The sequence below is a fragment of the Schistocerca piceifrons genome, chromosome 7, assembly GCF_021461385.2.
Source record: "Schistocerca piceifrons isolate TAMUIC-IGC-003096 chromosome 7, iqSchPice1.1, whole genome shotgun sequence".
Lineage (NCBI taxonomy): Eukaryota > Metazoa > Arthropoda > Insecta > Orthoptera > Acrididae > Schistocerca > Schistocerca piceifrons.
In genome coordinates, this window is record NC_060144.1 from 10087814 (window position 1) to 10115464 (window position 27651).

General features: G+C 48.8%; 12 non-coding genes across 12 annotated transcripts; all 12 read left to right on the top strand.

The window, feature by feature from the left end:
* Positions 1–541: 541 nt before the first annotated feature.
* Positions 542–625, top strand: Trnal-uaa. The gene has a single exon. It is a non-coding gene; the product is annotated as a tRNA-Leu (tRNA).
* A 1570-nt stretch (positions 626–2195) lies between these two features.
* Positions 2196–2279, top strand: Trnal-uaa. Its single transcript has one exon. It is a non-coding gene; the product is annotated as a tRNA-Leu (tRNA).
* A 1570-nt stretch (positions 2280–3849) lies between these two features.
* On the top strand, positions 3850–3933 carry Trnal-uaa. Its single transcript has one exon. It is a non-coding gene; the product is annotated as a tRNA-Leu (tRNA).
* A 1570-nt stretch (positions 3934–5503) lies between these two features.
* Trnal-uaa lies at positions 5504–5587 on the top strand. Its single transcript has one exon. It is a non-coding gene; the product is annotated as a tRNA-Leu (tRNA).
* A 1572-nt stretch (positions 5588–7159) lies between these two features.
* Trnal-uaa lies at positions 7160–7243 on the top strand. The gene has a single exon. It is a non-coding gene; the product is annotated as a tRNA-Leu (tRNA).
* Positions 7244–8813: 1570 nt separating this feature from the next.
* Trnal-uaa lies at positions 8814–8897 on the top strand. The gene has a single exon. It is a non-coding gene; the product is annotated as a tRNA-Leu (tRNA).
* Positions 8898–10467: 1570 nt separating this feature from the next.
* On the top strand, positions 10468–10551 carry Trnal-uaa. Its single transcript has one exon. It is a non-coding gene; the product is annotated as a tRNA-Leu (tRNA).
* Positions 10552–12123: 1572 nt separating this feature from the next.
* Trnal-uaa lies at positions 12124–12207 on the top strand. The gene has a single exon. It is a non-coding gene; the product is annotated as a tRNA-Leu (tRNA).
* Positions 12208–13777: 1570 nt separating this feature from the next.
* Positions 13778–13861, top strand: Trnal-uaa. Its single transcript has one exon. It is a non-coding gene; the product is annotated as a tRNA-Leu (tRNA).
* A 1570-nt stretch (positions 13862–15431) lies between these two features.
* Trnal-uaa lies at positions 15432–15515 on the top strand. The gene has a single exon. It is a non-coding gene; the product is annotated as a tRNA-Leu (tRNA).
* Positions 15516–17085: 1570 nt separating this feature from the next.
* Positions 17086–17169, top strand: Trnal-uaa. Its single transcript has one exon. It is a non-coding gene; the product is annotated as a tRNA-Leu (tRNA).
* Positions 17170–18739: 1570 nt separating this feature from the next.
* Positions 18740–18823, top strand: Trnal-uaa. The gene has a single exon. It is a non-coding gene; the product is annotated as a tRNA-Leu (tRNA).
* Positions 18824–27651: the final 8828 nt, after the last annotated feature.

Genomic DNA, 27651 nt, shown 5'->3' on the forward strand with positions numbered 1-27651 from the left:
TAACTAGGCGCAGAACTGACTTTCTCTGATAAATTGGCCCTTTAATGCACATCAGGGCGAACACGAAATTTCTAATATGAAGTACTCACTGACGATCCAAAGACGTTTCAGTATGTATGCGTCGGTACCACCGGGGCAGTGCCTAAGTATTGGAAAGTGAAGGCCGACAGTTAGAGCCTCACAAGAAATATTTCATTGGCTTCCCACGAGTGCGTAATGCACAGCGTGGCTGTTGCTAGGAAACGGTCTCATTCGCCGTTCGTTAATATCTAGCTTTCTTCGCATCAATGTGAAAATGTTCCTATTACTAAATACAGTTTTGCTAGTCACAGTTCAAACTGGAAGCGACGGAAGAAAGCGGTCCAACGCGCCACATTGTTTCCCGAAAGCGAGGGTGCGTTTAGTACGCCACATCTGACATTGCGTCTCACATATTCTGAAACTGACATAATTCCATCCTACCGAAAAAAGAAACAGATTTCGGAGTGAGGTTCCTGAGGTCTTGCTAGAGATGGAAGTCACTGGAGCGCTTGTCTTGCGCGTCAGATTGGCCGAGCGGTCTAAGGCGCCAGATTTAAGCTATGGTTCCCGTAAGGGAGCGTGGGTTCGAACCCCTCATCTGACAATGCTTTTTAAACATTCTGAAACTAACGTACTCCCTTGATCTTATAGAACAAGTAAATTACGCAGAAACACGCCGTGGAGATTTTACTAGACGACAGTGACAGCAGTGCAGTCGTCCCACGTCCGATAGCCCGAGCGGCCGAAAACAAATAGCGGAACATAGTTTCCTCGTGCCGAGTTTTAGCTCTTCTCACGGACGTTTCCGTGGTCGTTGTGTTGTGGCTCAGGGCTATTCCATTTTCCTTCCCTAAAAGGCAACGCGAGAGACTGTCAGGCAAATCCCAAGTGATCTGTACACGGACTAAGACGTCCGCACGTCTGCCAACATTCTCGCCAACTTGTATGCCGTGCCAACGACACGGGTTCATGTCCGATTACCGAAATTAGGCAGCGTTGGCCGTGGTTAGTGCTCGGCTGGGTGACGAACTAGGAAGTCCGCGTGTGTTGGTTTCTTCAGTTTTGCCTTTTTCCTTAGTTTTTGGTGCTGCTGTGCGGTAATGGTACGGTCCAGCTCGCTGACCCCCCTCTTGCTCTCGGTACGCAAAGGCGCGAACGTGCGGCCACAGTCAAATGAAAGGGTCCGTTGTGTGTTTGTCGATGTGGCCTCTCCCAGTCGTTTCTAGCGCCTGTCCTCTACATATACGCCCATTTGCAAGCGTCAGCTTTCGCGTCAGCCGAGCAAAGTCGAGACAAGTCGACACATGGGGACACACGATGCTGTGAATCGTAATCCCCACTAGCCTACGAGGGGAGAAGGGAAACCATTCGTAGCGTTGAAAACACTCTCCTGAGTAAAGGAGACAACTTCCGTGCGATGTCCGGCCTTCGAACCCGGAGCAGCTACTTGGGAAGCAACCATGCTGACCGACACACCACCACCGCCTTCTGGTACGCGCTGCTTGCGCCGTCATGTGTCGCCTTCCCTCCTGGCGCCAGAGGCCGAAGGCGATAGCGCTGCAGGCGCTCAACGCCGAGTGCAACGCGAGCACCACTGAACCCGATTTCCTGGCGCTGCTAGGGCGACATACTGTAACTAGGCGCAGAACTGACTTTCTCTGATAAATTGGCCCTTTAATGCACATCAGGGCGAACACGAAATTTCTAATATGAAGTACTCACTGACGATCCAAAGACGTTTCAGTATGTATGCGTCGGTACCACCGGGGCAGTGCCTAAGTATTGGAAAGTGAAGGCCGACAGTTAGAGCCTCACAAGAAATATTTCATTGGCTTCCCACGAGTGCGTAATGCACAGCGTGGCTGTTGCTAGGAAACGGTCTCATTCGCCGTTCGTTAATATCTAGCTTTCTTCGCATCAATGTGAAAATGTTCCTATTACTAAATACAGTTTTGCTAGTCACAGTTCAAACTGGAAGCGACGGAAGAAAGCGGTCCAACGCGCCACATTGTTTCCCGAAAGCGAGGGTGCGTTTAGTACGCCACATCTGACATTGCGTCTCACATATTCTGAAACTGACATAATTCCATCCTACCGAAAAAAGAAACAGATTTCGGAGTGAGGTTCCTGAGGTCTTGCTAGAGATGGAAGTCACTGGAGCGCTTGTCTTGCGCGTCAGATTGGCCGAGCGGTCTAAGGCGCCAGATTTAAGCTATGGTTCCCGTAAGGGAGCGTGGGTTCGAACCCCTCATCTGACAATGCTTTTTAAACATTCTGAAACTAACGTACTCCCTTGATCTTATAGAACAAGTAAATTACGCAGAAACACGCCGTGGAGATTTTACTAGACGACAGTGACAGCAGTGCAGTCGTCCCACGTCCGATAGCCCGAGCGGCCGAAAACAAATAGCGGAACATAGTTTCCTCGTGCCGAGTTTTAGCTCTTCTCACGGACGTTTCCGTGGTCGTTGTGTTGTGGCTCAGGGCTATTCCATTTTCCTTCCCTAAAAGGCAACGCGAGAGACTGTCAGGCAAATCCCAAGTGATCTGTACACGGACTAAGACGTCCGCACGTCTGCCAACATTCTCGCCAACTTGTATGCCGTGCCAACGACACGGGTTCATGTCCGATTACCGAAATTAGGCAGCGTTGGCCGTGGTTAGTGCTCGGCTGGGTGACGAACTAGGAAGTCCGCGTGTGTTGGTTTCTTCAGTTTTGCCTTTTTCCTTAGTTTTTGGTGCTGCTGTGCGGTAATGGTACGGTCCAGCTCGCTGACCCCCCTCTTGCTCTCGGTACGCAAAGGCGCCAACATGCGGCCACAGTCAAATGAAAGGGTCCGTTGTGTGTTTGTCGATGTGGCCTCTCCCAGTCGTTTCTAGCGCCTGTCCTCTACATATACGCCCATTTGCAAGCGTCAGCTTTCGCGTCATCCGAGCAAAGTCGAGACAAGTCGACACATGGGGACACACGATGCTGTGAATCGTAATCCCCACTAGCCTACGAGGGGAGAAGGGAAACCATTCGTAGCGTTGAAAACACTCTCCTGAGTAAAGGAGACAACTTCCGTGCGATGTCCGGCCTTCGAACCCGGAGCAGCTACTTGGGAAGCAACCATGCTGACCGACACACCACCACCGCCTTCTGCTACGCGCTGCTTGCGCCATCATGTGTCGCCTTCCCTCCTGGCGCCAGAGGCCGAAGGCGATAGCGCTGCAGGCGCTCAACGCCGAGTGCAACGCGAGCACCACTGAACCCGATTTCCTGGCGCTGCTAGGGCGACATACTGTAACTAGGCGCAGAACTGACTTTCTCTGATAAATTGGCCCTTTAATGCACATCAGGGCGAACACGAAATTTCTAATATGAAGTACTCACTGACGATCCAAAGACGTTTCAGTATGTATGCGTCGGTACCACCGGGGCAGTGCCTAAGTATTGGAAAGTGAAGGCCGACAGTTAGAGCCTCACAAGAAATATTTCATTGGCTTCCCACGAGTGCGTAATGCACAGCGTGGCTGTTGCTAGGAAACGGTCTCATTCGCCGTTCGTTAATATCTAGCTTTCTTCGCATCAATGTGAAAATGTTCCTATTACTAAATACAGTTTTGCTAGTCACAGTTCAAACTGGAAGCGACGGAAGAAAGCGGTCCAACGCGCCACATTGTTTCCCGAAAGCGAGGGTGCGTTTAGTACGCCACATCTGACATTGCGTCTCACATATTCTGAAACTGACATAATTCCATCCTACCGAAAAAAGAAACAGATTTCGGAGTGAGGTTCCTGAGGTCTTGCTAGAGATGGAAGTCACTGGAGCGCGTGTCTTGCGCGTCAGATTGGCCGAGCGGTCTAAGGCGCCAGATTTAAGCTATGGTTCCCGTAAGGGAGCGTGGGTTCGAACCCCTCATCTGACAATGCTTTTTAAACATTCTGAAACTAACGTACTCCCTTGATCTTATAGAACAAGTAAATTACGCAGAAACACGCCGTGGAGATTTTACTAGACGACAGTGACAGCAGTGCAGTCGTCCCACGTCCGATAGCCCGAGCGGCCGAAAACAAATAGCGGAACATAGTTTCCTCGTGCCGAGTTTTAGCTCTTCTCACGGACGTTTCCGTGGTCGTTGTGTTGTGGCTCAGGGCTATTCCATTTTCCTTCCCTAAAAGGCAACGCGAGAGACTGTCAGGCAAATCCCAAGTGATCTGTACACGGACTAAGACGTCCGCACGTCTGCCAACATTCTCGCCAACTTGTATGCCGTGCCAACGACACGGGTTCATGTCCGATTACCGAAATTAGGCAGCGTTGGCCGTGGTTAGTGCTCGGCTGGGTGACGAACTAGGAAGTCCGCGTGTGTTGGTTTCTTCAGTTTTGCCTTTTTCCTTAGTTTTTGGTGCTGCTGTGCGGTAATGGTACGGTCCAGCTCGCTGACCCCCCTCTTGCTCTCGGTACGCAAAGGCGCGAACGTGCGGCCACAGTCAAATGAAAGGGTCCGTTGTGTGTTTGTCGATGTGGCCTCTCCCAGTCGTTTCTAGCGCCTGTCCTCTACATATACGCCCATTTGCAAGCGTCAGCTTTCGCGTCATCCGAGCAAAGTCGAGACAAGTCGACACATGGGGACACACGATGCTGTGAATCGTAATCCCCACTAGCCTACGAGGGGAGAAGGGAAACCATTCGTAGCGTTGAAAACACTCTCCTGAGTAAAGGAGACAACTTCCGTGCGATGTCCGGCCTTCGAACCCGGAGCAGCTACTTGGGAAGCAACCATGCTGACCGACACACCACCACCGCCTTCTGCTACGCGCTGCTTGCGCCGTCATGTGTCGCCTTCCCTCCTGGCGCCAGAGGCCGAAGGCGATAGCGCTGCAGGCGCTCAACGCCGAGTGCAACGCGAGCACCACTGAACCCGATTTCCTGGCGCTGCTAGGGCGACATACTGTAACTAGGCGCAGAACTGACTTTCTCTGATAAATTGGCCCTTTAATGCACATCAGGGCGAACACGAAATTTCTAATATGAAGTACTCACTGACGATCCAAAGACGTTTCAGTATGTATGCGTCGGTACCACCGGGGCAGTGCCTAAGTATTGGAAAGTGAAGGCCGACAGTTAGAGCCTCACAAGAAATATTTCATTGGCTTCCCACGAGTGCGTAATGCACAGCGTGGCTGTTGCTAGGAAACGGTCTCATTCGCCGTTCGTTAATATCTAGCTTTCTTCGCATCAATGTGAAAATGTTCCTATTACTAAATACAGTTTTGCTAGTCACAGTTCAAACTGGAAGCGACGGAAGAAAGCGGTCCAACGCGCCACATTGTTTCCCGAAAGCGAGGGTGCGTTTAGTACGCCACATCTGACATTGCGTCTCACATATTCTGAAACTGACATAATTCCATCCTACCGAAAAAAGAAACAGATTTCGGAGTGAGGTTCCTGAGGTCTTGCTAGAGATGGAAGTCACTGGAGCGCTTGTCTTGCGCGTCAGATTGGCCGAGCGGTCTAAGGCGCGAGATTTAAGCTATGGTTCCCGTAAGGGAGCGTGGGTTCGAACCCCACATCTGACAATGCTTTTCAAACATTCTGAAACTAACGTACTCCCTTGATCTTATAGAACAAGTAAATTACGCAGAAACACGCCGTGGAGATTTTACTAGAGACGACAGTGACAGCAGTGCAGGCGTCGCACGTCCGATAGCCCGAGCGGCCGAAAACAAATAGCGGAACATAGTTTCCTCGTGCCAGGTTTTAGCTCTTCTCACGGACGTTTCCGTGGTCGTTGTGTTGTGGCTCAGGGCTATTCCATTTTCCTTCCCTAAAAGGCAACGCGAGAGACTGTCAGGCAAATCCCAAGTGATCTGTACACGGACTAAGACGTCCGCACGTCTGCCAACATTCTCGCCAACTTGTATGCCGTGCCAACGACACGGGTTCATGTCCGATTACCGAAATTAGGCAGCGTTGGCCGTGGTTAGTGCTCGGCTGGGTGACGAACTAGGAAGTCCGCGTGTGTTGGTTTCTTCAGTTTTGCCTTTTTCCTTAGTTTTTGGTGCTGCTGTGCGGTAATGGTACGGTCCAGCTCGCTGACCCCCCTCTTGCTCTCGGTACGCAAAGGCGCGAACGTGCGGCCACAGTCAAATGAAAGGGTCCGTTGTGTGTTTGTCGATGTGGCCTCTCCCAGTCGTTTCTAGCGCCTGTCCTCTACATATACGCCCATTTGCAAGCGTCAGCTTTCGCGTCATCCGAGCAAAGTCGAGACAAGTCGACACATGGGGACACACGATGCTGTGAATCGTAATCCCCACTAGCCTACGAGGGGAGAAGGGAAACCATTCGTAGCGTTGAAAACACTCTCCTGAGTAAAGGAGACAACTTCCGTGCGATGTCCGGCCTTCGAACCCGGAGCAGCTACTTGGGAAGCAACCATGCTGACCGACACACCACCACCGCCTTCTGGTACGCGCTGCTTGCGCCGTCATGTGTCGCCTTCCCTCCTGGCGCCAGAGGCCGAAGGCGATAGCGCTGCAGGCGCTCAACGCCGAGTGCAACGCGAGCACCACTGAACCCGATTTCCTGGCGCTGCTAGGGCGACATACTGTAACTAGGCGCAGAACTGACTTTCTCTGATAAATTGGCCCTTTAATGCACATCAGGGCGAACACGAAATTTCTAATATGAAGTACTCACTGACGATCCAAAGACGTTTCAGTATGTATGCGTCGGTACCACCGGGGCAGTGCCTAAGTATTGGAAAGTGAAGGCCGACAGTTAGAGCCTCACAAGAAATATTTCATTGGCTTCCCACGAGTGCGTAATGCACAGCGTGGCTGTTGCTAGGAAACGGTCTCATTCGCCGTTCGTTAATATCTAGCTTTCTTCGCATCAATGTGAAAATGTTCCTATTACTAAATACAGTTTTGCTAGTCACAGTTCAAACTGGAAGCGACGGAAGAAAGCGGTCCAACGCGCCACATTGTTTCCCGAAAGCGAGGGTGCGTTTAGTACGCCACATCTGACATTGCGTCTCACATATTCTGAAACTGACATAATTCCATCCTACCGAAAAAAGAAACAGATTTCGGAGTGAGGTTCCTGAGGTCTTGCTAGAGATGGAAGTCACTGGAGCGCTTGTCTTGCGCGTCAGATTGGCCGAGCGGTCTAAGGCGCCAGATTTAAGCTATGGTTCCCGTAAGGGAGCGTGGGTTCGAACCCCTCATCTGACAATGCTTTTCAAACATTCTGAAACTAACGTACTCCCTTGATCTTATAGAACAAGTAAATTACGCAGAAACACGCCGTGGAGATTTTACTAGACGACAGTGACAGCAGTGCAGTCGTCCCACGTCCGATAGCCCGAGCGGCCGAAAACAAATAGCGGAACATAGTTTCCTCGTGCCGAGTTTTAGCTCTTCTCACGGACGTTTCCGTGGTCGTTGTGTTGTGGCTCAGGGCTATTCCATTTTCCTTCCCTAAAAGGCAACGCGAGAGACTGTCAGGCAAATCCCAAGTGATCTGTACACGGACTAAGACGTCCGCACGTCTGCCAACATTCTCGCCAACTTGTATGCCGTGCCAACGACACGGGTTCATGTCCGATTACCGAAATTAGGCAGCGTTGGCCGTGGTTAGTGCTCGGCTGGGTGACGAACTAGGAAGTCCGCGTGTGTTGGTTTCTTCAGTTTTGCCTTTTTCCTTAGTTTTTGGTGCTGCTGTGCGGTAATGGTACGGTCCAGCTCGCTGACCCCCCTCTTGCTCTCGGTACGCAAAGGCGCGAACGTGCGGCCACAGTCAAATGAAAGGGTCCGTTGTGTGTTTGTCGATGTGGCCTCTCCCAGTCGTTTCTAGCGCCTGTCCTCTACATATACGCCCATTTGCAAGCGTCAGCTTTCGCGTCATCCGAGCAAAGTCGAGACAAGTCGACACATGGGGACACACGATGCTGTGAATCGTAATCCCCACTAGCCTACGAGGGGAGAAGGGAAACCATTCGTAGCGTTGAAAACACTCTCCTGAGTAAAGGAGACAACTTCCGTGCGATGTCCGGCCTTCGAACCCGGAGCAGCTACTTGGGAAGCAACCATGCTGACCGACACACCACCACCGCCTTCTGGTACGCGCTGCTTGCGCCGTCATGTGTCGCCTTCCCTCCTGGCGCCAGAGGCCGAAGGCGATAGCGCTGCAGGCGCTCAACGCCGAGTGCAACGCGAGCACCACTGAACCCGATTTCCTGGCGCTGCTAGGGCGACATACTGTAACTAGGCGCAGAACTGACTTTCTCTGATAAATTGGCCCTTTAATGCACATCAGGGCGAACACGAAATTTCTAATATGAAGTACTCACTGACGATCCAAAGACGTTTCAGTATGTATGCGTCGGTACCACCGGGGCAGTGCCTAAGTATTGGAAAGTGAAGGCCGACAGTTAGAGCCTCACAAGAAATATTTCATTGGCTTCCCACGAGTGCGTAATGCACAGCGTGGCTGTTGCTAGGAAACGGTCTCATTCGCCGTTCGTTAATATCTAGCTTTCTTCGCATCAATGTGAAAATGTTCCTATTACTAAATACAGTTTTGCTAGTCACAGTTCAAACTGGAAGCGACGGAAGAAAGCGGTCCAACGCGCCACATTGTTTCCCGAAAGCGAGGGTGCGTTTAGTACGCCACATCTGACATTGCGTCTCACATATTCTGAAACTGACATAATTCCATCCTACCGAAAAAAGAAACAGATTTCGGAGTGAGGTTCCTGAGGTCTTGCTAGAGATGGAAGTCACTGGAGCGCTTGTCTTGCGCGTCAGATTGGCCGAGCGGTCTAAGGCGCCAGATTTAAGCTATGGTTCCCGTAAGGGAGCGTGGGTTCGAACCCCTCATCTGACAATGCTTTTTAAACATTCTGAAACTAACGTACTCCCTTGATCTTATAGAACAAGTAAATTACGCAGAAACACGCCGTGGAGATTTTACTAGACGACAGTGACAGCAGTGCAGTCGTCCCACGTCCGATAGCCCGAGCGGCCGAAAACAAATAGCGGAACATAGTTTCCTCGTGCCGAGTTTTAGCTCTTCTCACGGACGTTTCCGTGGTCGTTGTGTTGTGGCTCAGGGCTATTCCATTTTCCTTCCCTAAAAGGCAACGCGAGAGACTGTCAGGCAAATCCCAAGTGATCTGTACACGGACTAAGACGTCCGCACGTCTGCCAACATTCTCGCCAACTTGTATGCCGTGCCAACGACACGGGTTCATGTCCGATTACCGAAATTAGGCAGCGTTGGCCGTGGTTAGTGCTCGGCTGGGTGACGAACTAGGAAGTCCGCGTGTGTTGGTTTCTTCAGTTTTGCCTTTTTCCTTAGTTTTTGGTGCTGCTGTGCGGTAATGGTACGGTCCAGCTCGCTGACCCCCCTCTTGCTCTCGGTACGCAAAGGCGCCAACATGCGGCCACAGTCAAATGAAAGGGTCCGTTGTGTGTTTGTCGATGTGGCCTCTCCCAGTCGTTTCTAGCGCCTGTCCTCTACATATACGCCCATTTGCAAGCGTCAGCTTTCGCGTCATCCGAGCAAAGTCGAGACAAGTCGACACATGGGGACACACGATGCTGTGAATCGTAATCCCCACTAGCCTACGAGGGGAGAAGGGAAACCATTCGTAGCGTTGAAAACACTCTCCTGAGTAAAGGAGACAACTTCCGTGCGATGTCCGGCCTTCGAACCCGGAGCAGCTACTTGGGAAGCAACCATGCTGACCGACACACCACCACCGCCTTCTGCTACGCGCTGCTTGCGCCGTCATGTGTCGCCTTCCCTCCTGGCGCCAGAGGCCGAAGGCGATAGCGCTGCAGGCGCTCAACGCCGAGTGCAACGCGAGCACCACTGAACCCGATTTCCTGGCGCTGCTAGGGCGACATACTGTAACTAGGCGCAGAACTGACTTTCTCTGATAAATTGGCCCTTTAATGCACATCAGGGCGAACACGAAATTTCTAATATGAAGTACTCACTGACGATCCAAAGACGTTTCAGTATGTATGCGTCGGTACCACCGGGGCAGTGCCTAAGTATTGGAAAGTGAAGGCCGACAGTTAGAGCCTCACAAGAAATATTTCATTGGCTTCCCACGAGTGCGTAATGCACAGCGTGGCTGTTGCTAGGAAACGGTCTCATTCGCCGTTCGTTAATATCTAGCTTTCTTCGCATCAATGTGAAAATGTTCCTATTACTAAATACAGTTTTGCTAGTCACAGTTCAAACTGGAAGCGACGGAAGAAAGCGGTCCAACGCGCCACATTGTTTCCCGAAAGCGAGGGTGCGTTTAGTACGCCACATCTGACATTGCGTCTCACATATTCTGAAACTGACATAATTCCATCCTACCGAAAAAAGAAACAGATTTCGGAGTGAGGTTCCTGAGGTCTTGCTAGAGATGGAAGTCACTGGAGCGCTTGTCTTGCGCGTCAGATTGGCCGAGCGGTCTAAGGCGCGAGATTTAAGCTATGGTTCCCGTAAGGGAGCGTGGGTTCGAACCCCACATCTGACAATGCTTTTCAAACATTCTGAAACTAACGTACTCCCTTGATCTTATAGAACAAGTAAATTACGCAGAAACACGCCGTGGAGATTTTACTAGAGACGACAGTGACAGCAGTGCAGGCGTCGCACGTCCGATAGCCCGAGCGGCCGAAAACAAATAGCGGAACATAGTTTCCTCGTGCCGGGTTTTAGCTCTTCTCACGGACGTTTCCGTGGTCGTTGTGTTGTGGCTCAGGGCTATTCCATTTTCCTTCCCTAAAAGGCAACGCGAGAGACTGTCAGGCAAATCCCAAGTGATCTGTACACGGACTAAGACGTCCGCACGTCTGCCAACATTCTCGCCAACTTGTATGCCGTGCCAACGACACGGGTTCATGTCCGATTACCGAAATTAGGCAGCGTTGGCCGTGGTTAGTGCTCGGCTGGGTGACGAACTAGGAAGTCCGCGTGTGTTGGTTTCTTCAGTTTTGCCTTTTTCCTTAGTTTTTGGTGCTGCTGTGCGGTAATGGTACGGTCCAGCTCGCTGACCCCCCTCTTGCTCTCGGTACGCAAAGGCGCCAACATGCGGCCACAGTCAAATGAAAGGGTCCGTTGTGTGTTTGTCGATGTGGCCTCTCCCAGTCGTTTCTAGCGCCTGTCCTCTACATATACGCCCATTTGCAAGCGTCAGCTTTCGCGTCATCCGAGCAAAGTCGAGACAAGTCGACACATGGGGACACACGATGCTGTGAATCGTAATCCCCACTAGCCTACGAGGGGAGAAGGGAAACCATTCGTAGCGTTGAAAACACTCTCCTGAGTAAAGGAGACAACTTCCGTGCGATGTCCGGCCTTCGAACCCGGAGCAGCTACTTGGGAAGCAACCATGCTGACCGACACACCACCACCGCCTTCTGCTACGCGCTGCTTGCGCCGTCATGTGTCGCCTTCCCTCCTGGCGCCAGAGGCCGAAGGCGATAGCGCTGCAGGCGCTCAACGCCGAGTGCAACGCGAGCACCACTGAACCCGATTTCCTGGCGCTGCTAGGGCGACATACTGTAACTAGGCGCAGAACTGACTTTCTCTGATAAATTGGCCCTTTAATGCACATCAGGGCGAACACGAAATTTCTAATATGAAGTACTCACTGACGATCCAAAGACGTTTCAGTATGTATGCGTCGGTACCACCGGGGCAGTGCCTAAGTATTGGAAAGTGAAGGCCGACAGTTAGAGCCTCACAAGAAATATTTCATTGGCTTCCCACGAGTGCGTAATGCACAGCGTGGCTGTTGCTAGGAAACGGTCTCATTCGCCGTTCGTTAATATCTAGCTTTCTTCGCATCAATGTGAAAATGTTCCTATTACTAAATACAGTTTTGCTAGTCACAGTTCAAACTGGAAGCGACGGAAGAAAGCGGTCCAACGCGCCACATTGTTTCCCGAAAGCGAGGGTGCGTTTAGTACGCCACATCTGACATTGCGTCTCACATATTCTGAAACTGACATAATTCCATCCTACCGAAAAAAGAAACAGATTTCGGAGTGAGGTTCCTGAGGTCTTGCTAGAGATGGAAGTCACTGGAGCGCTTGTCTTGCGCGTCAGATTGGCCGAGCGGTCTAAGGCGCCAGATTTAAGCTATGGTTCCCGTAAGGGAGCGTGGGTTCGAACCCCTCATCTGACAATGCTTTTTAAACATTCTGAAACTAACGTACTCCCTTGATCTTATAGAACAAGTAAATTACGCAGAAACACGCCGTGGAGATTTTACTAGACGACAGTGACAGCAGTGCAGTCGTCCCACGTCCGATAGCCCGAGCGGCCGAAAACAAATAGCGGAACATAGTTTCCTCGTGCCGAGTTTTAGCTCTTCTCACGGACGTTTCCGTGGTCGTTGTGTTGTGGCTCAGGGCTATTCCATTTTCCTTCCCTAAAAGGCAACGCGAGAGACTGTCAGGCAAATCCCAAGTGATCTGTACACGGACTAAGACGTCCGCACGTCTGCCAACATTCTCGCCAACTTGTATGCCGTGCCAACGACACGGGTTCATGTCCGATTACCGAAATTAGGCAGCGTTGGCCGTGGTTAGTGCTCGGCTGGGTGACGAACTAGGAAGTCCGCGTGTGTTGGTTTCTTCAGTTTTGCCTTTTTCCTTAGTTTTTGGTGCTGCTGTGCGGTAATGGTACGGTCCAGCTCGCTGACCCCCCTCTTGCTCTCGGTACGCAAAGGCGCCAACATGCGGCCACAGTCAAATGAAAGGGTCCGTTGTGTGTTTGTCGATGTGGCCTCTCCCAGTCGTTTCTAGCGCCTGTCCTCTACATATACGCCCATTTGCAAGCGTCAGCTTTCGCGTCATCCGAGCAAAGTCGAGACAAGTCGACACATGGGGACACACGATGCTGTGAATCGTAATCCCCACTAGCCTACGAGGGGAGAAGGGAAACCATTCGTAGCGTTGAAAACACTCTCCTGAGTAAAGGAGACAACTTCCGTGCGATGTCCGGCCTTCGAACCCGGAGCAGCTACTTGGGAAGCAACCATGCTGACCGACACACCACCACCGCCTTCTGGTACGCGCTGCTTGCGCCGTCATGTGTCGCCTTCCCTCCTGGCGCCAGAGGCCGAAGGCGATAGCGCTGCAGGCGCTCAACGCCGAGTGCAACGCGAGCACCACTGAACCCGATTTCCTGGCGCTGCTAGGGCGACATACTGTAACTAGGCGCAGAACTGACTTTCTCTGATAAATTGGCCCTTTAATGCACATCAGGGCGAACACGAAATTTCTAATATGAAGTACTCACTGACGATCCAAAGACGTTTCAGTATGTATGCGTCGGTACCACCGGGGCAGTGCCTAAGTATTGGAAAGTGAAGGCCGACAGTTAGAGCCTCACAAGAAATATTTCATTGGCTTCCCACGAGTGCGTAATGCACAGCGTGGCTGTTGCTAGGAAACGGTCTCATTCGCCGTTCGTTAATATCTAGCTTTCTTCGCATCAATGTGAAAATGTTCCTATTACTAAATACAGTTTTGCTAGTCACAGTTCAAACTGGAAGCGACGGAAGAAAGCGGTCCAACGCGCCACATTGTTTCCCGAAAGCGAGGGTGCGTTTAGTACGCCACATCTGACATTGCGTCTCACATATTCTGAAACTGACATAATTCCATTCTACCGAAAAAAGAAACAGATTTCGGAGTGAGGTTCCTGAGGTCTTGCTAGAGATGGAAGTCACTGGAGCGCTCGTCTTGCGCGTCAGATTGGCCGAGCGGTCTAAGGCGCCAGATTTAAGCTCTGCTTCCCGTAAGGGAGCGTGGGTTCGAACCCCACATCTGACAATGCTTTTTAAACATTATGAAACTAACGTACTCCCTTCATCTTATAGAACAAGTAAATTACGCAGAAACACGCCGTGGAGATTTTACTAGACGACAGTGACAGCAGTGCAGTCGTCCCACGTCCGATAGCCCGAGCGGCCGAAAACAAATAGCGGAACATAGTTTCCTCGTGCCGAGTTTTAGCTCTTCTCACGGACGTTTCCGTGGTCGTTGTGTTGTGGCTCAGGGCTATTCCATTTTCCTTCCCTAAAAGGCAACGCGAGAGACTGTCAGGCAAATCCCAAGTGATCTGTACACGGACTAAGACGTCCGCACGTCTGCCAACATTCTCGCCAACTTGTATGCCGTGCCAACGACACGGGTTCATGTCCGATTACCGAAATTAGGCAGCGTTGGCCGTGGTTAGTGCTCGGCTGGGTGACGAACTAGGAAGTCCGCGTGTGTTGGTTTCTTCAGTTTTGCCTTTTTCCTTAGTTTTTGGTGCTGCTGTGCGGTAATGGTACGGTCCAGCTCGCTGACCCCCCTCTTGCTCTCGGTACGCAAAGGCGCGAACGTGCGGCCACAGTCAAATGAAAGGGTCCGTTGTGTGTTTGTCGATGTGGCCTCTCCCAGTCGTTTCTAGCGCCTGTCCTCTACATATACGCCCATTTGCAAGCGTCAGCTTTCGCGTCAGCCGAGCAAAGTCGAGACAAGTCGACACATGGGGACACACGATGCTGTGAATCGTAATCCCCACTAGCCTACGAAGGGAGAAGGGAAACCATTCGTAGCGTTGAAAACACTCTCCTGAGTAAAGGAGACAACGTCCGTGCGATGTCCGGCCTTCGAACCCGGAGCAGCTACTTGGGAAGCAACCATGCTGACCGACACACCACCACCGCCTTCTGCTACGCGCCGCTTGCGCCGTCATGTGTCGCCTTCCCTCCTGGCGCCAGAGGCCGAAGGCGATAGCGCTGCAGGCGCTCAACGCCGAGTGCAACGCGAGCACCACTGAACCCGATTTCCTGGCGCTGCTAGGGCGACATACTGTAACTAGGCGCAGAACTGACTTTCTCTGATAAATTGGCCCTTTAATGCACATCAGGGCGAACACGAAATTTCTAATATGAAGTACTCACTGACGATCCAAAGACGTTTCAGTATGTATGCGTCGGTACCACCGGGGCAGTGCCTAAGTATTGGAAAGTGAAGGCCGACAGTTAGAGGCTCACATGAAATATTTCATTGGCTTCCCACGATTGCGTAATGCACAGCGTGGCTGTTGCTAGGAAACGGTCTCATTCGCCGTTCGTTAATATCTAGTTTTCTTTGCATCAATGTGAAAATGTTCCTATTGCTAAATACAGTTTTGCTAGTCACAGTTCAAACTGGAAGCGACGGAAGAAAGCGGTCCAACGCGCCACATTGTTTCCCGTAAGCGAGGGTGCGTTTAGTACGCCACATCTGACATTGCGTCTCACATATTCTGAAACTGACATAATTCCATTCTACCGAAAAAAGAAACAGATTTCGGAGTGAGGTTCCTGAGGTCTTGCTAGAGATGGAAGTCACTGGAGCGCTCGTCTTGCGCGTCAGATTGGCCGAGCGGTCTAAGGCGCCAGATTTAAGCTCTGCTTCCCGTAAGGGAGCGTGGGTTCGAACCCCACATCTGACAATGCTTTTTAAACATTATGAAACTAACGTACTCCCTTCATCTTATAGAACAAGTAAATTACGCAGAAACACGCCGTGGAGATTTTACTAGACGACAGTGACAGCAGTGCAGTCGTCCCACGTCCGATAGCCCGAGCGGCCGAAAACAAATAGCGGAACATAGTTTCCTCGTGCCGAGTTTTAGCTCTTCTCACGGACGTTTCCGTGGTCGTTGTGTTGTGGCTCAGGGCTATTCCATTTTCCTTCCCTAAAAGGCAACGCGAGAGACTGTCAGGCAAATCCCAAGTGATCTGTACACGGACTAAGACGTCCGCACGTCTGCCAACATTCTCGCCAACTTGTATGCCGTGCCAACGACACGGGTTCATGTCCGATTACCGAAATTAGGCAGCGTTGGCCGTGGTTAGTGCTGGGCTGGGTGACGAACTAGGAAGTCCGCGTGTGTTGGTTTCTTCAGTTTTGCCTTTTTCCTTAGTTTTTGGTGCTGCTGTGCGGTAATGGTACGGTCCAGCTCGCTGACCCCCCTCTTGCTCTCGGTACGCAAAGGCGCGAACGTGCGGCCACAGTCAAATGAAAGGGTCCGTTGTGTGTTTGTCGATGTGGCCTCTCCCAGTCGTTTCTTGCGCCTGTCCTCTACATATACGCCCATTTGCAAGCGTCAGCTTTCGCGTCAGCCGAGCAAAGTCGAGACAAGTCGACACATGGGGACACACGATGCTGTGAATCGTAATCCCCACTAGCCTACGAAGGGAGAAGGGAAACCATTCGTAGCGTTGAAAACACTCTCCTGAGTAAAGGAGACAACGTCCGTGCGATGTCCGGCCTTCGAACCCGGAGCAGCTACTTGGGAAGCAACCATGCTGACCGACACACCACCACCGCCTTCTGCTACGCGCCGCTTGCGCCGTCATGTGTCGCCTTCCCTCCTGGCGCCAGAGGCCGAAGGCGATAGCGCTGCAGGCGCTCAACGCCGAGTGCAACGCGAGCACCACTGAACCCGATTTCCTGGCGCTGCTAGGGCGACATACTGTAACTAGGCGCAGAACTGACTTTCTCTGATAAATTGGCCCTTTAATGCACATCAGGGCGAACACGAAATTTCTAATATGAAGTACTCACTGACGATCCAAAGACGTTTCAGTATGTATGCGTCGGTACCACCGGGGCAGTGCCTAAGTATTGGAAAGTGAAGGCCGACAGTTAGAGGCTCACATGAAATATTTCATTGGCTTCCCACGATTGCGTAATGCACAGCGTGGCTGTTGCTAGGAAACGGTCTCATTCGCCGTTCGTTAATATCTAGCTTTCTTCGCATCAATGTGAAAATGTTCCTATTACTAAATACAGTTTTGCTAGTCACAGTTCAAACTGGAAGCGACGGAAGAAAGCGGTCCAACGCGCCACATTGTTTCCCGAAAGCGAGGGTGCGTTTAGTACGCCACATCTGACATTGCGTCTCACATATTCTGAAACTGACATAATTCCATTCTACCGAAAAAAGAAACAGATTTCGGAGTGAGGTTCCTGAGGTCTTGCTAGAGATGGAAGTCACTGGAGCGCTCGTCTTGCGCGTCAGATTGGCCGAGCGGTCTAAGGCGCCAGATTTAAGCTCTGCTTCCCGTAAGGGAGCGTGGGTTCGAACCCCACATCTGACAATGCTTTTTAAACATTATGAAACTAACGTACTCCCTTCATCTTATAGAACAAGTAAATTACGCAGAAACACGCCGTGGAGATTTTACTAGACGACAGTGACAGCAGTGCAGTCGTCCCACGTCCGATAGCCCGAGCGGCCGAAAACAAATAGCGGAACATAGTTTCCTCGTGCCGAGTTTTAGCTCTTCTCACGGACGTTTCCGTGGTCGTTGTGTTGTGGCTCAGGGCTATTCCATTTTCCTTCCCTAAAAGGCAACGCGAGAGACTGTCAGGCAAATCCCAAGTGATCTGTACACGGACTAAGACGTCCGCACGTCTGCCAACATTCTCGCCAACTTGTATGCCGTGCCAACGACACGGGTTCATGTCCGATTACCGAAATTAGGCAGCGTTGGCCGTGGTTAGTGCTGGGCTGGGTGACGAACTAGGAAGTCCGCGTGTGTTGGTTTCTTCAGTTTTGCCTTTTTCCTTAGTTTTTGGTGCTGCTGTGCGGTAATGGTACGGTCCAGCTCGCTGACCCCCCTCTTGCTCTCGGTACGCAAAGGCGCGAACGTGCGGCCACAGTCAAATGAAAGGGTCCGTTGTGTGTTTGTCGATGTGGCCTCTCCCAGTCGTTTCTAGCGCCTGTCCTCTACATATACGCCCATTTGCAAGCGTCAGCTTTCGCGTCAGCCGAGCAAAGTCGAGACAAGTCGACACATGGGGACACACGATGCTGTGAATCGTAATCCCCACTAGCCTACGAAGGGAGAAGGGAAACCATTCGTAGCGTTGAAAACACTCTCCTGAGTAAAGGAGACAACGTCCGTGCGATGTCCGGCCTTCGAACCCGGAGCAGCTACTTGGGAAGCAACCATGCTGACCGACACACCACCACCGCCTTCTGCTACGCGCCGCTTGCGCCGTCATGTGTCGCCTTCCCTCCTGGCGCCAGAGGCCGAAGGCGATAGCGCTGCAGGCGCTCAACGCCGAGTGCAACGCGAGCACCACTGAACCCGATTTCCTGGCGCTGCTAGGGCGACATACTGTAACTAGGCGCAGAACTGACTTTCTCTGATAAATTGGCCCTTTAATGCACATCAGGGCGAACACGAAATTTCTAATATGAAGTACTCACTGACGATCCAAAGACGTTTCAGTATGTATGCGTCGGTACCACCGGGGCAGTGCCTAAGTATTGGAAAGTGAAGGCCGACAGTTAGAGGCTCACATGAAATATTTCATTGGCTTCCCACGATTGCGTAATGCACAGCGTGGCTGTTGCTAGGAAACGGTCTCATTCGCCGTTCGTTAATATCTAGTTTTCTTTGCATCAATGTGAAAATGTTCCTATTGCTAAATACAGTTTTGCTAGTCACAGTTCAAACTGGAAGCGACGGAAGAAAGCGGTCCAACGCGCCACATTGTTTCCCGTAAGCGAGGGTGCGTTTAGTACGCCACATCTGACATTGCGTCTCACATATTCTGAAACTGACATAATTCCATTCTACCGAAAAAAGAAACAGATTTCGGAGTGAGGTTCCTGAGGTCTTGCTAGAGATGGAAGTCACTGGAGCGCTCGTCTTGCGCGTCAGATTGGCCGAGCGGTCTAAGGCGCCAGATTTAAGCTCTGCTTCCCGTAAGGGAGCGTGGGTTCGAACCCCACATCTGACAATGCTTTTTAAACATTATGAAACTAACGTACTCCCTTCATCTTATAGAACAAGTAAATTACGCAGATACTCGGCAGGCAGATTTTACTAGAGGCGACAGTGACAGCAGTGCAGCCGTCGCACTTACCATAGCCCGAGCGGTCGAAAGGAAAATAGCGGAACATACTTTTCCTGTGTCGAGGTTTAGCTCTTCTCACGGAAGTTTCCGTTGTCGTTGTGTTGTGGCTCTATGTTCCAAGCGACAGCGAGGAAATCTCAACAGCAACATGTACGTGTTTAAATGAATGGTAGGGCCTTAATAAAGACAGCTGAAACGGTGGCTCGGGTACTGGAGTTGTGAAGTGGCCGTATTGCGTGGGCAGTAAGCTCACTAAGTTTGTGTGGCAGGCTAATAACGGGAAGGCTGTGGGTTCGATCGCACCGAGACCTATCCATATTCCTTCCCTAAACATTGTAAATTCAGTCCCTTCCTTCCCTAAAAGGCATCATGAGAGGTTGTTAGGCAATACCTATGTGATCTGTAGAAGGACTAAGACTTCCGCACGTCTGGCAATATCCGATGTATCTCCGGCTGTTACTACGAACTGTGACTTCTCTGACCCAAAGTCACGTGTAAGTAAAGAGATTGTTGTGTTTCACAAGTACGGTGTTTTCTAAATCCGTGTTTACTACGTGTCAATAGATATTCTCGTCGAGGTAATTCTAAATCCTCATTTCCTTGGACTCATCAGGATTTATCCCAGTTATACCCGAGTCCCCCATTGTCTTAGCCATTGATCTTATGCATATACCACTACTCGCATTAGTGCAGTATCTCTCATCAAATTGGATTATCAAGGACACGTCTTATCCTGCATAAGAACGCCTGAAATCACAAAACTAGGTATGGGATGGTTTCAGGGTGTTTTAGAGTCAATCACTGTGTTGTCTGCCAAAGAGCTGCATATTATGCCCAAACTGAACTTGGATACTAGTGACTACCATGCATGGCTCCTAGGCGAAGATGACTTCCCCCAGGTTCCCCTTCCAAGAAAGTTCTCATATCTATAAGATATCTCTCAACAACACAATAACAGACTGCCCCTGTCCACAACATACACCAAACAGACCTCCGAAGAGAGTGGCTGAGGCAGCGACAGGGGAAGATGGCAGCCAGGTTGCGAAGGAAACCAAGGCCGCCTGCTCCCCTCCCTCTACGCTGCCCTTAGCTTCTGCCTTGGCTTCTTCACGTTACTCTCGTTTGCTTCTCCCTCTAGGTAGGTCGCGTTCTCCTCCTCAAGATTTCTCTGCGGCTAAAGTTCGCTTAGTTCTATGTCTATAATTCAGGAAGTCAGAAACGTAGATTGTGAGAATTTATTTGAGAATATGAAGGTAGGTAGCTCGTTTGGCAACGTCGAGTGAAATACATATTTTGAAACACACTCTTTGAAATTTTGAAGGCAGCAAGGATAAAGTATAGGGTACGAACGATTATCTACAGTTTGTTCAGAAATCAGACTGTAGTTACAAGGTTACAAGCATGGAATAGAAACAATAGCTGACACAGTAGCTCAACATGCAATTTACAGGTTGTAAAGGAAATTTCCACCATAAACTATGGACCTTTCCTCAGTGTGTCGTTTCTGTATCCAACAACACAGATAGCCGTAACTCAGATTTAATCACATCAGCGGAGTATCTGTTGAACAGGCCAGACTTGCACACTGTTTCCAAAAATGTTTAGCTTTTTCAGTAATTGAATGGGAAAGTCTAGATGTTTGATTGATTTCACCTTCTAACGTTAATCAATATGCTGGTACTGCGAACGGCTGAAAGCAAAGGGAAACTACAGAAATAATATTTCAAGAAGACCTGTAGGTCTACTGTTGTTTAATGACGATGGCATTCTGGAGTGTAAAATATTCCGGACGTAAAGTAGTCCCTCATTCGGATCTAAGGGCAGGGGCTACTCAAGATCATGATATCGGCAAAATAAATCTGGCGTTCTATCGTCCGGAGTATGGAATAATATATTTTTTAATTAGGCGGGTAGGTTAGAGGATTCAAAAGGGGGAAATGATAGGTTTAAGTTAGATACGGTGGGCATTAGTAAAGCGTGGTGGCAGGACAAACAGGACTTCTAGTCAGACGAGTATGTGGTTATCAACTCAGCATTAGTTAGGGGTAATGCATATACAAAGCCAGGACCCACCACAGTACTATAGGTATATTTACCTACTAACTCCGCAGATGAAGAGATTACAAACTTATTTATGATGAGATGGAAGAAATTATTCAGACAATTTACAAGAATGGGAGACTAAAATTCGACAAAACGGAAAGTAATAGAAAGAAAAGCAGTAGAATAACATGGACTGGCGAAAGCAATGCAAGGGGAAGCCACCTCGTACAATTTTGCTCACTGCACAACTTACTATTTGCTAATAGTTTGTTTAACAATCATGCAAGAAGGTTGTAGTGTGTAAAAAAACCTGTGGACAACGAAAGATTTCATAACGATTATCTAACGCTAAGACAGAGATTTAAGACACTAGCTATTAAACTGCATAATAATATTTTCATGAGTGGATGTGGTTTCAGACAGTAACATATTAGTTATGAAATGCAGATTGAAGCTGAGGAATTTGTAGAAATGTTGAAGATTAAGTAGGTGGAATCTGGATAAGTTGAAACAATCAAAGGGAGCATTAGGCTACGATTGACTGAAATACTCGATATGAATGCAACAGAAAACGAATAGGTAGCTTTCAGAGATGAAGCGTGAAGACAGTAAATGAACAACTAAGAAAATACCGTGGAAAAAGTACACTGCCTGATAAAATGCAACATTTCAATGACCAGAGTATAGTATGTGTATACCGAGGGGTTTTAGTGTTAATGATTCATTTGCTACGGTCGTCAGCGATTAGGAGGACTGTCTGTGCATCCTCTGTTTTGACTGCAGCTAGTAACTGTTGGGTTTAGAGACGAACAGTGTTTGCAACATTCATTGCAGGATAAAACCGTGCCTCACCGATGGGTGTGTACACTTCTTGAGCAGCTTCAGATATTTGAAGGGGATCACACTGTATATCTGCAGGAAGCTGGGTCGACGAATCGACGGATTGCTGCACATCTTGGGCGCAAAGTATTGGTGATGTTTCGCTGCTCTCAGCAGTGGTCTGTGGAACATTCCCACACCTGTAGACTTCGTTTTGTACGTCGCAGTAGTGCAGACGCACGTCTAGACCAACGCTTTGTGGGAGCAGCTGTGACCGAGCGAAAACAATCCAGGGACGAAACCTCGGTACGTGTTGTGTTCAGGGAGGATTGGGAACTGTCTGTCTGCAGCAAGATCAAGTTCACTTGTGCCTCTGTCCATGCTGACACCACACCCCAGCAAGCATGTCTATTCTAGTATCGTGAAAGAGTTGACTGGAAAGTGGACTGTTGTCTTCAGTGATAAAAGTAGGTTCTATCAATATACTAGTGGTAGACGTGTATGTATATGGCGTAAACTTGGTGAGCTACCTATTCCAGAGTACATTCGCCTACGACACACAGGTACCAACCGACGATTCAGGTTGTTTGATTGGCTGATTTGGACGAGGGCACGAAATAGTGAGGTCATCGGTCCCATCAGAGTAAGGAAGGATGGGGGACGAAATCGGCCGTGCCCTTTCAGAGGTACGATCATGGCATTTGCCTGAAGCGATTTAAGGAAATCAAGATGGCCGGACGCGGGTTTGAACCGCTGTCCTCCACAATATGAGTCTAGTGTACTAACCACTGCGCCACCTCACTCGGTCAGGATTCAGGGTGTGGGAAGTCATCACTTACAACTCATGGTAAGGTAACGGGTAAAGCCCATGTAGGGTAAAGTCCCTACGGAAACACCAGACGTCATCGCGAGTTGTAACTAATGACCAGTGCCCGCTATATTGCTTCCATGCTACTGCCATTTCTTCAAGAGGAAAGTGATGTGCCTATTCAGCAGGACAATTCATGGCCGCATACTGCAGCTGAGAGGCAACGTGATCTTCGTAGTGCGCCACAACTGCCCTGGGTAGAAGTTCGCCAGATCACTCACCAACTGAACGCGTATATGATGAAGCGCTAACTTAGTCGTTGTCCAGGGCTTACAAGAATCATTTATTTATTGAATCGTATGGCTAGGGCCCCCGTCGGGCAGACCGGTCGCCGGGTGCCGGTCTTTCACTTTGACGCCACTTCGGCGACCTGCAGTCGATGAGGGTGATGATGAGGACAACACAACACGCAGTCCCTGGGCGGAGAAAATTCCCAGACCCACCAGGGAATCCGTCACGCTGACCATTCAGCTACCGGGGTCGGACACAAGAATCATTGCCGATTTGTGACAAAAGATGCTTGGTACACTCTATCGCACGATGACATTCGGTACCCTTATGATCGTTCGCATGCAAGATTACACGCCTGTGACTGCGAGAGGGAGGTACATTGTGTATAGATGCGACTGTTTAGCTGCATTTTACTGTGACACACGTGTTTCATTTGGTCTGAATTAGTTATCATATGGCCGGCCGGAGTGGCCGTGCGGTTCTAGGCGCTTCAGTCTGGTCGCAGGTTCGAATCCTGCCTCGGGCATGGATGTGTGTGATGTCCTTAGGTTAGTTAGGTTTAATTAGTTCTAAATTTTAGGCGACTGATGACCTCAGAAGTTAAGTCGCATAGTGCTCAGAGCCATTTTGTTATCATATACTCGTACAAAGCTGAACTACCTGAACCTCACGTGTCAATAAAATGATCTTATCCTTGAGGGTGCTGCATTTTTTTCTAGTAGCGTATAACAATGCGGAGAATGAAGCAGGTAAAAGAAAATATAGACGTCTAAAAAAATAGAACGACAGAATTTGTAAAACGGTAAAGCAGGAATGACAAGAGAAGAAATGAAAATCAGTAGAAACAGGTATGAGAGCGGGTAAGATAGACGCCACTTACAGGAAAACTAAAGAAACCACTGGAGAAACTGGAAGCGGCGGCATAAAGTCGAAAGCTAAGATGGCAAAAGCCAGAACCGAACAAAAAAGAAATGGCCGAAAGATGGAACGAATACATAGATGGAAAGAAATTTGAAAACAATATTATGAAAAAGAATGAAGTGCGACGCTGCAATAGGACAGAACCGAAGGATCTGAAAGATATGGCGGCATTTTGTCATTCTTCACTCTCTCCATAGTCGTTTCTAAGGGGCTGAAATTTTATGACATTTGATACAATGCTAATAACTCTCTGTCACGCGCTACACAGTTGTTTGCAGTATATGTGTGTCTCAGTAGGTTACGCAAGAAGAGACAGGAAGAGAAGGCAGAAACGAGAGCGAGTCTGCAGATACAAAATATAAGCGAATATGGTTCAAATGGCTCTGAGCACTATGGGACTTAACTTCTGAGGTCATCAGTCCCCTAGAACTTAGAACTACTTAAACCTAACTAACCTAAGGACATCACACACATCCATGCCCGAGGCAGGATTCGAACCTGCGGCCGTAGCGGTCGCGCGGTTCCAGACTGTAGCGCCTAGAACCGCTCGGCCGTCCTGGCCGGCCTATAAGCGAATACGTTAAGCAATATACAGTACAGTGACGAGCTAAATATTGTGACCACTACCCACCGTGAGATTGCTGACTGTGGCGCAGCAACACAGTAAGAAAAGTACATACGTAGAGCGGAAACGAATCATTCTACTGACAACACAGGTTGCAAAGCTCACCTTGTTGAACTAGGAGCTTTGTGTGTTCTCAAGTTGACCCAAAGGCTTTGCGGAGCGATAAACTGAAAGGTGGCTGTATAAAACATTGTACCTGTCGTCTGCATTATATCGTTGTTAGGACCAGCTGAGGTCACTCAAATTTCGCTCATGCGCGTCATATTCACAACTCTGCATGCCCATTCGGTAAGTTACGATCAAATAACGGGACCGATCCAACAAGTAAGATGGATATTACTGTATTTACGCTCAACGAATAGCTTATCTAGGACGAGCACCTCCTAATCAAGCAATAGACATGTGGGAGAGACGGAAGCTGACGTCACGAGCAGCGAGGTATTTCCTAATTCTTTATCAAAATTTCTTACGCAAATTCACCCTCTCCTTAACTCAAGACACACCTAAAACCAAACTTCATACTTGTATTAGGTTGGTGCATAAGTTCGTAGCGCTTTTGTTTTGCATGTTGATACTCCGGTTGCTACGGAGTTATTTCTCAATTGTGTTATTTTCCATTTGCAGTTCACTGTTGCTATTCCAGTTAACGTTTTCCACTTTTTCATGTGGAGATAGTGAGTGGAACTGTGGTAGGGTTGCCATAATCTCGGAATCCAAAACCAGGACAAAACTTACGGTCGCCGTAGCCGATCGAAGGAAATAAGAGGAATAAGGAGTCCTCATGCCCATAAGCTAAGGGAAATGTGCATTTAATTAATGATCCAGAGTTTAGGAAGGACTGCTTCATTAAGAAAGCATTTATTACAAAAAATAAGAATATGCATTACATTATTCAGTACACGAAGTTCTATTGTCATCATTTGAGCTTTTTTTATACCAATCGTATTTCTCAGAACCTTGAATAGATGAAACGAACTTAATCTGGTTCTCAATCAGTTTATGAAATTCACTGCAACTTACATTTTTCATATTGTACTGTATTTGCATCATTGCATTAACTGATTTTACTGTTAACCTATTCCTTTCTTCTGTCCACTGAGAACCAGAAACATCTGCGCCGTTCATGGGGTAATATCATTGGACAGAGCAATGCAAGAGAATGGTTTTCTCGTTTTAAATAGGATCATTTTGACAATAGTGACTCTCCACGTTCAGAGAGACATTCGGGGTTTGATGACGATCGTTTAAGCGCATTAATCCACAATTATCCACGTCAGTGTACTCGAGAACTGGCAAATGTGATGAACTGTGATCTTCCGACCATCGTGTGACATTTGCATGCATTGGGGAAGTTCAAAAATCGGATGTATATGTATCGCATGCTCTAAGCCAAAAACACAAAAAAAAAAAAAAAAATCAGCGGCTCGTCCGTTGTGGCTCGTGAACTAGACCGACCATTCTTACCCTCTACCGTTTCTGGTGACGACAAATGGTATCTTTATGATAACATAACGAAAAGAAAGGAATGGTTGATCCCAAACAAAGCAGCAGTTCCCAGCACAGAGACCTCTGTGCATCTACAGAAGATAATGTTATGCATCTGGTGGAACACCGACCGTGTGATGTACTACAAATTGCTACCCCTGAGGTGTAGCCATCACTGATACATTTATTAGCAACAAATGAAACGTCTTGAAGAGGCAGTTTATCATATTTGGTAGTTCTCGAGTACAGTGACGTAGATCATTGTGGATTAACACGTTTAAATGATCTTTATCAAACACCGAAGATCTTCCTTAACGTGGAGAGTCAAAAGGATCTTGCTTAAACTGAGAAAAACATTATCTTTCCGAGCTTTGTCCAATGGCATTCTTCCCATACAGGCAAAAATGTTTGTGGATGTTTCCGCTGCTGTCAACCCTCTATTGAAGTCAGAGGAATACGTCGGAAGCGTTCCGATTTCTTCACTTGGCACTCCATTTTATAGCGTCCACAGTTCCGCTCACTATCTCCACACGAAAAAGTGAAAAACGTAAACTCAAATAGCAACAGTGAACTACAAATACAAAATGACGATTGATAAATAGATTTTTGCAACCGGAATAACAACATGCAAAAGGAAAACGCTACGAACTATGCACTAAACTAATAGTATGACCACTTCGGAGCAGGCAATGGTACTGTTATCGACAAAAAAAAATACTCAATTCTTGAAGTTTATTGAGTAGCAGTGCTCCACTTGACAGTTAAATTTTGTCAGATTTGCACTGTTTTGCAATTTTTCTAACGATGTATCGGTCGTGACTTACGTAACAAAGCCATTAGCATAATACATTACTGACCAATAAAATTGCTACACCAAGAACAAATGCAAATGATAAACGGGTATTCATTGGACAGATATATTATGCTGGAACTGACATAGGATTATATTTTCACGCAATTTGGGTGCATAGACCCTGAGAAATCAGTACCCAGAACCACCTCTGGCCATAATAAGGGTTTTATACGCCTGGACATTGAGTCAAACAGAGCTTGGATGGCAGTTCATCAAGTGTAGTGAGTGGCGTATTGTGACGAGTCAGTTGCTCGGCCACCATTGACCAGACGTTTTCAATTGGTGAGAGATCTGCAGATGGTTGTTGTCTTACAAACGTCCCCATCTGTTGACTCAGGGATCGACACGTGGCTGCACGATCCGTTACACCCATGCGGATAAGATGCCTGTCATCTCGACTGCTAGTGATACGAGGCCGATGGGATCCAGCACGGGGTTCCGTATTACCCTCCTGAACCCACCGATTCCATATTCTGCTAACAGTCATTGGATCTCGACAACGCGAGCAGCAATGTCGCGATACGATAAACCGCAATCGCGATAGGCTACAATCCGACCTTTATCAAAGTCGGAAACCTGATGGTACGCATTTCTCCTCCTTACAAGAGGCATCACAACAACGTTTCACCAGGCATCACCGGTCAACTGCTGTTTGTGTATAAGAAATCGGTTGGAAACTTTCCTCATGTCAGCACGTTGTAGGTGTCACCACCGGCGCCAGCCTTGTGTGAATGCTCCGAAAAGCTAATCATTTGCATATCCACAGCCTCTTGTTCCTGCCAGTTAAATTTCGCGTCTGTAGCGTGGTGTAGCAATTTTAATGGCCAGTAGTGTAAAACGATTTAATTGGTAGACTCAGGGAAACG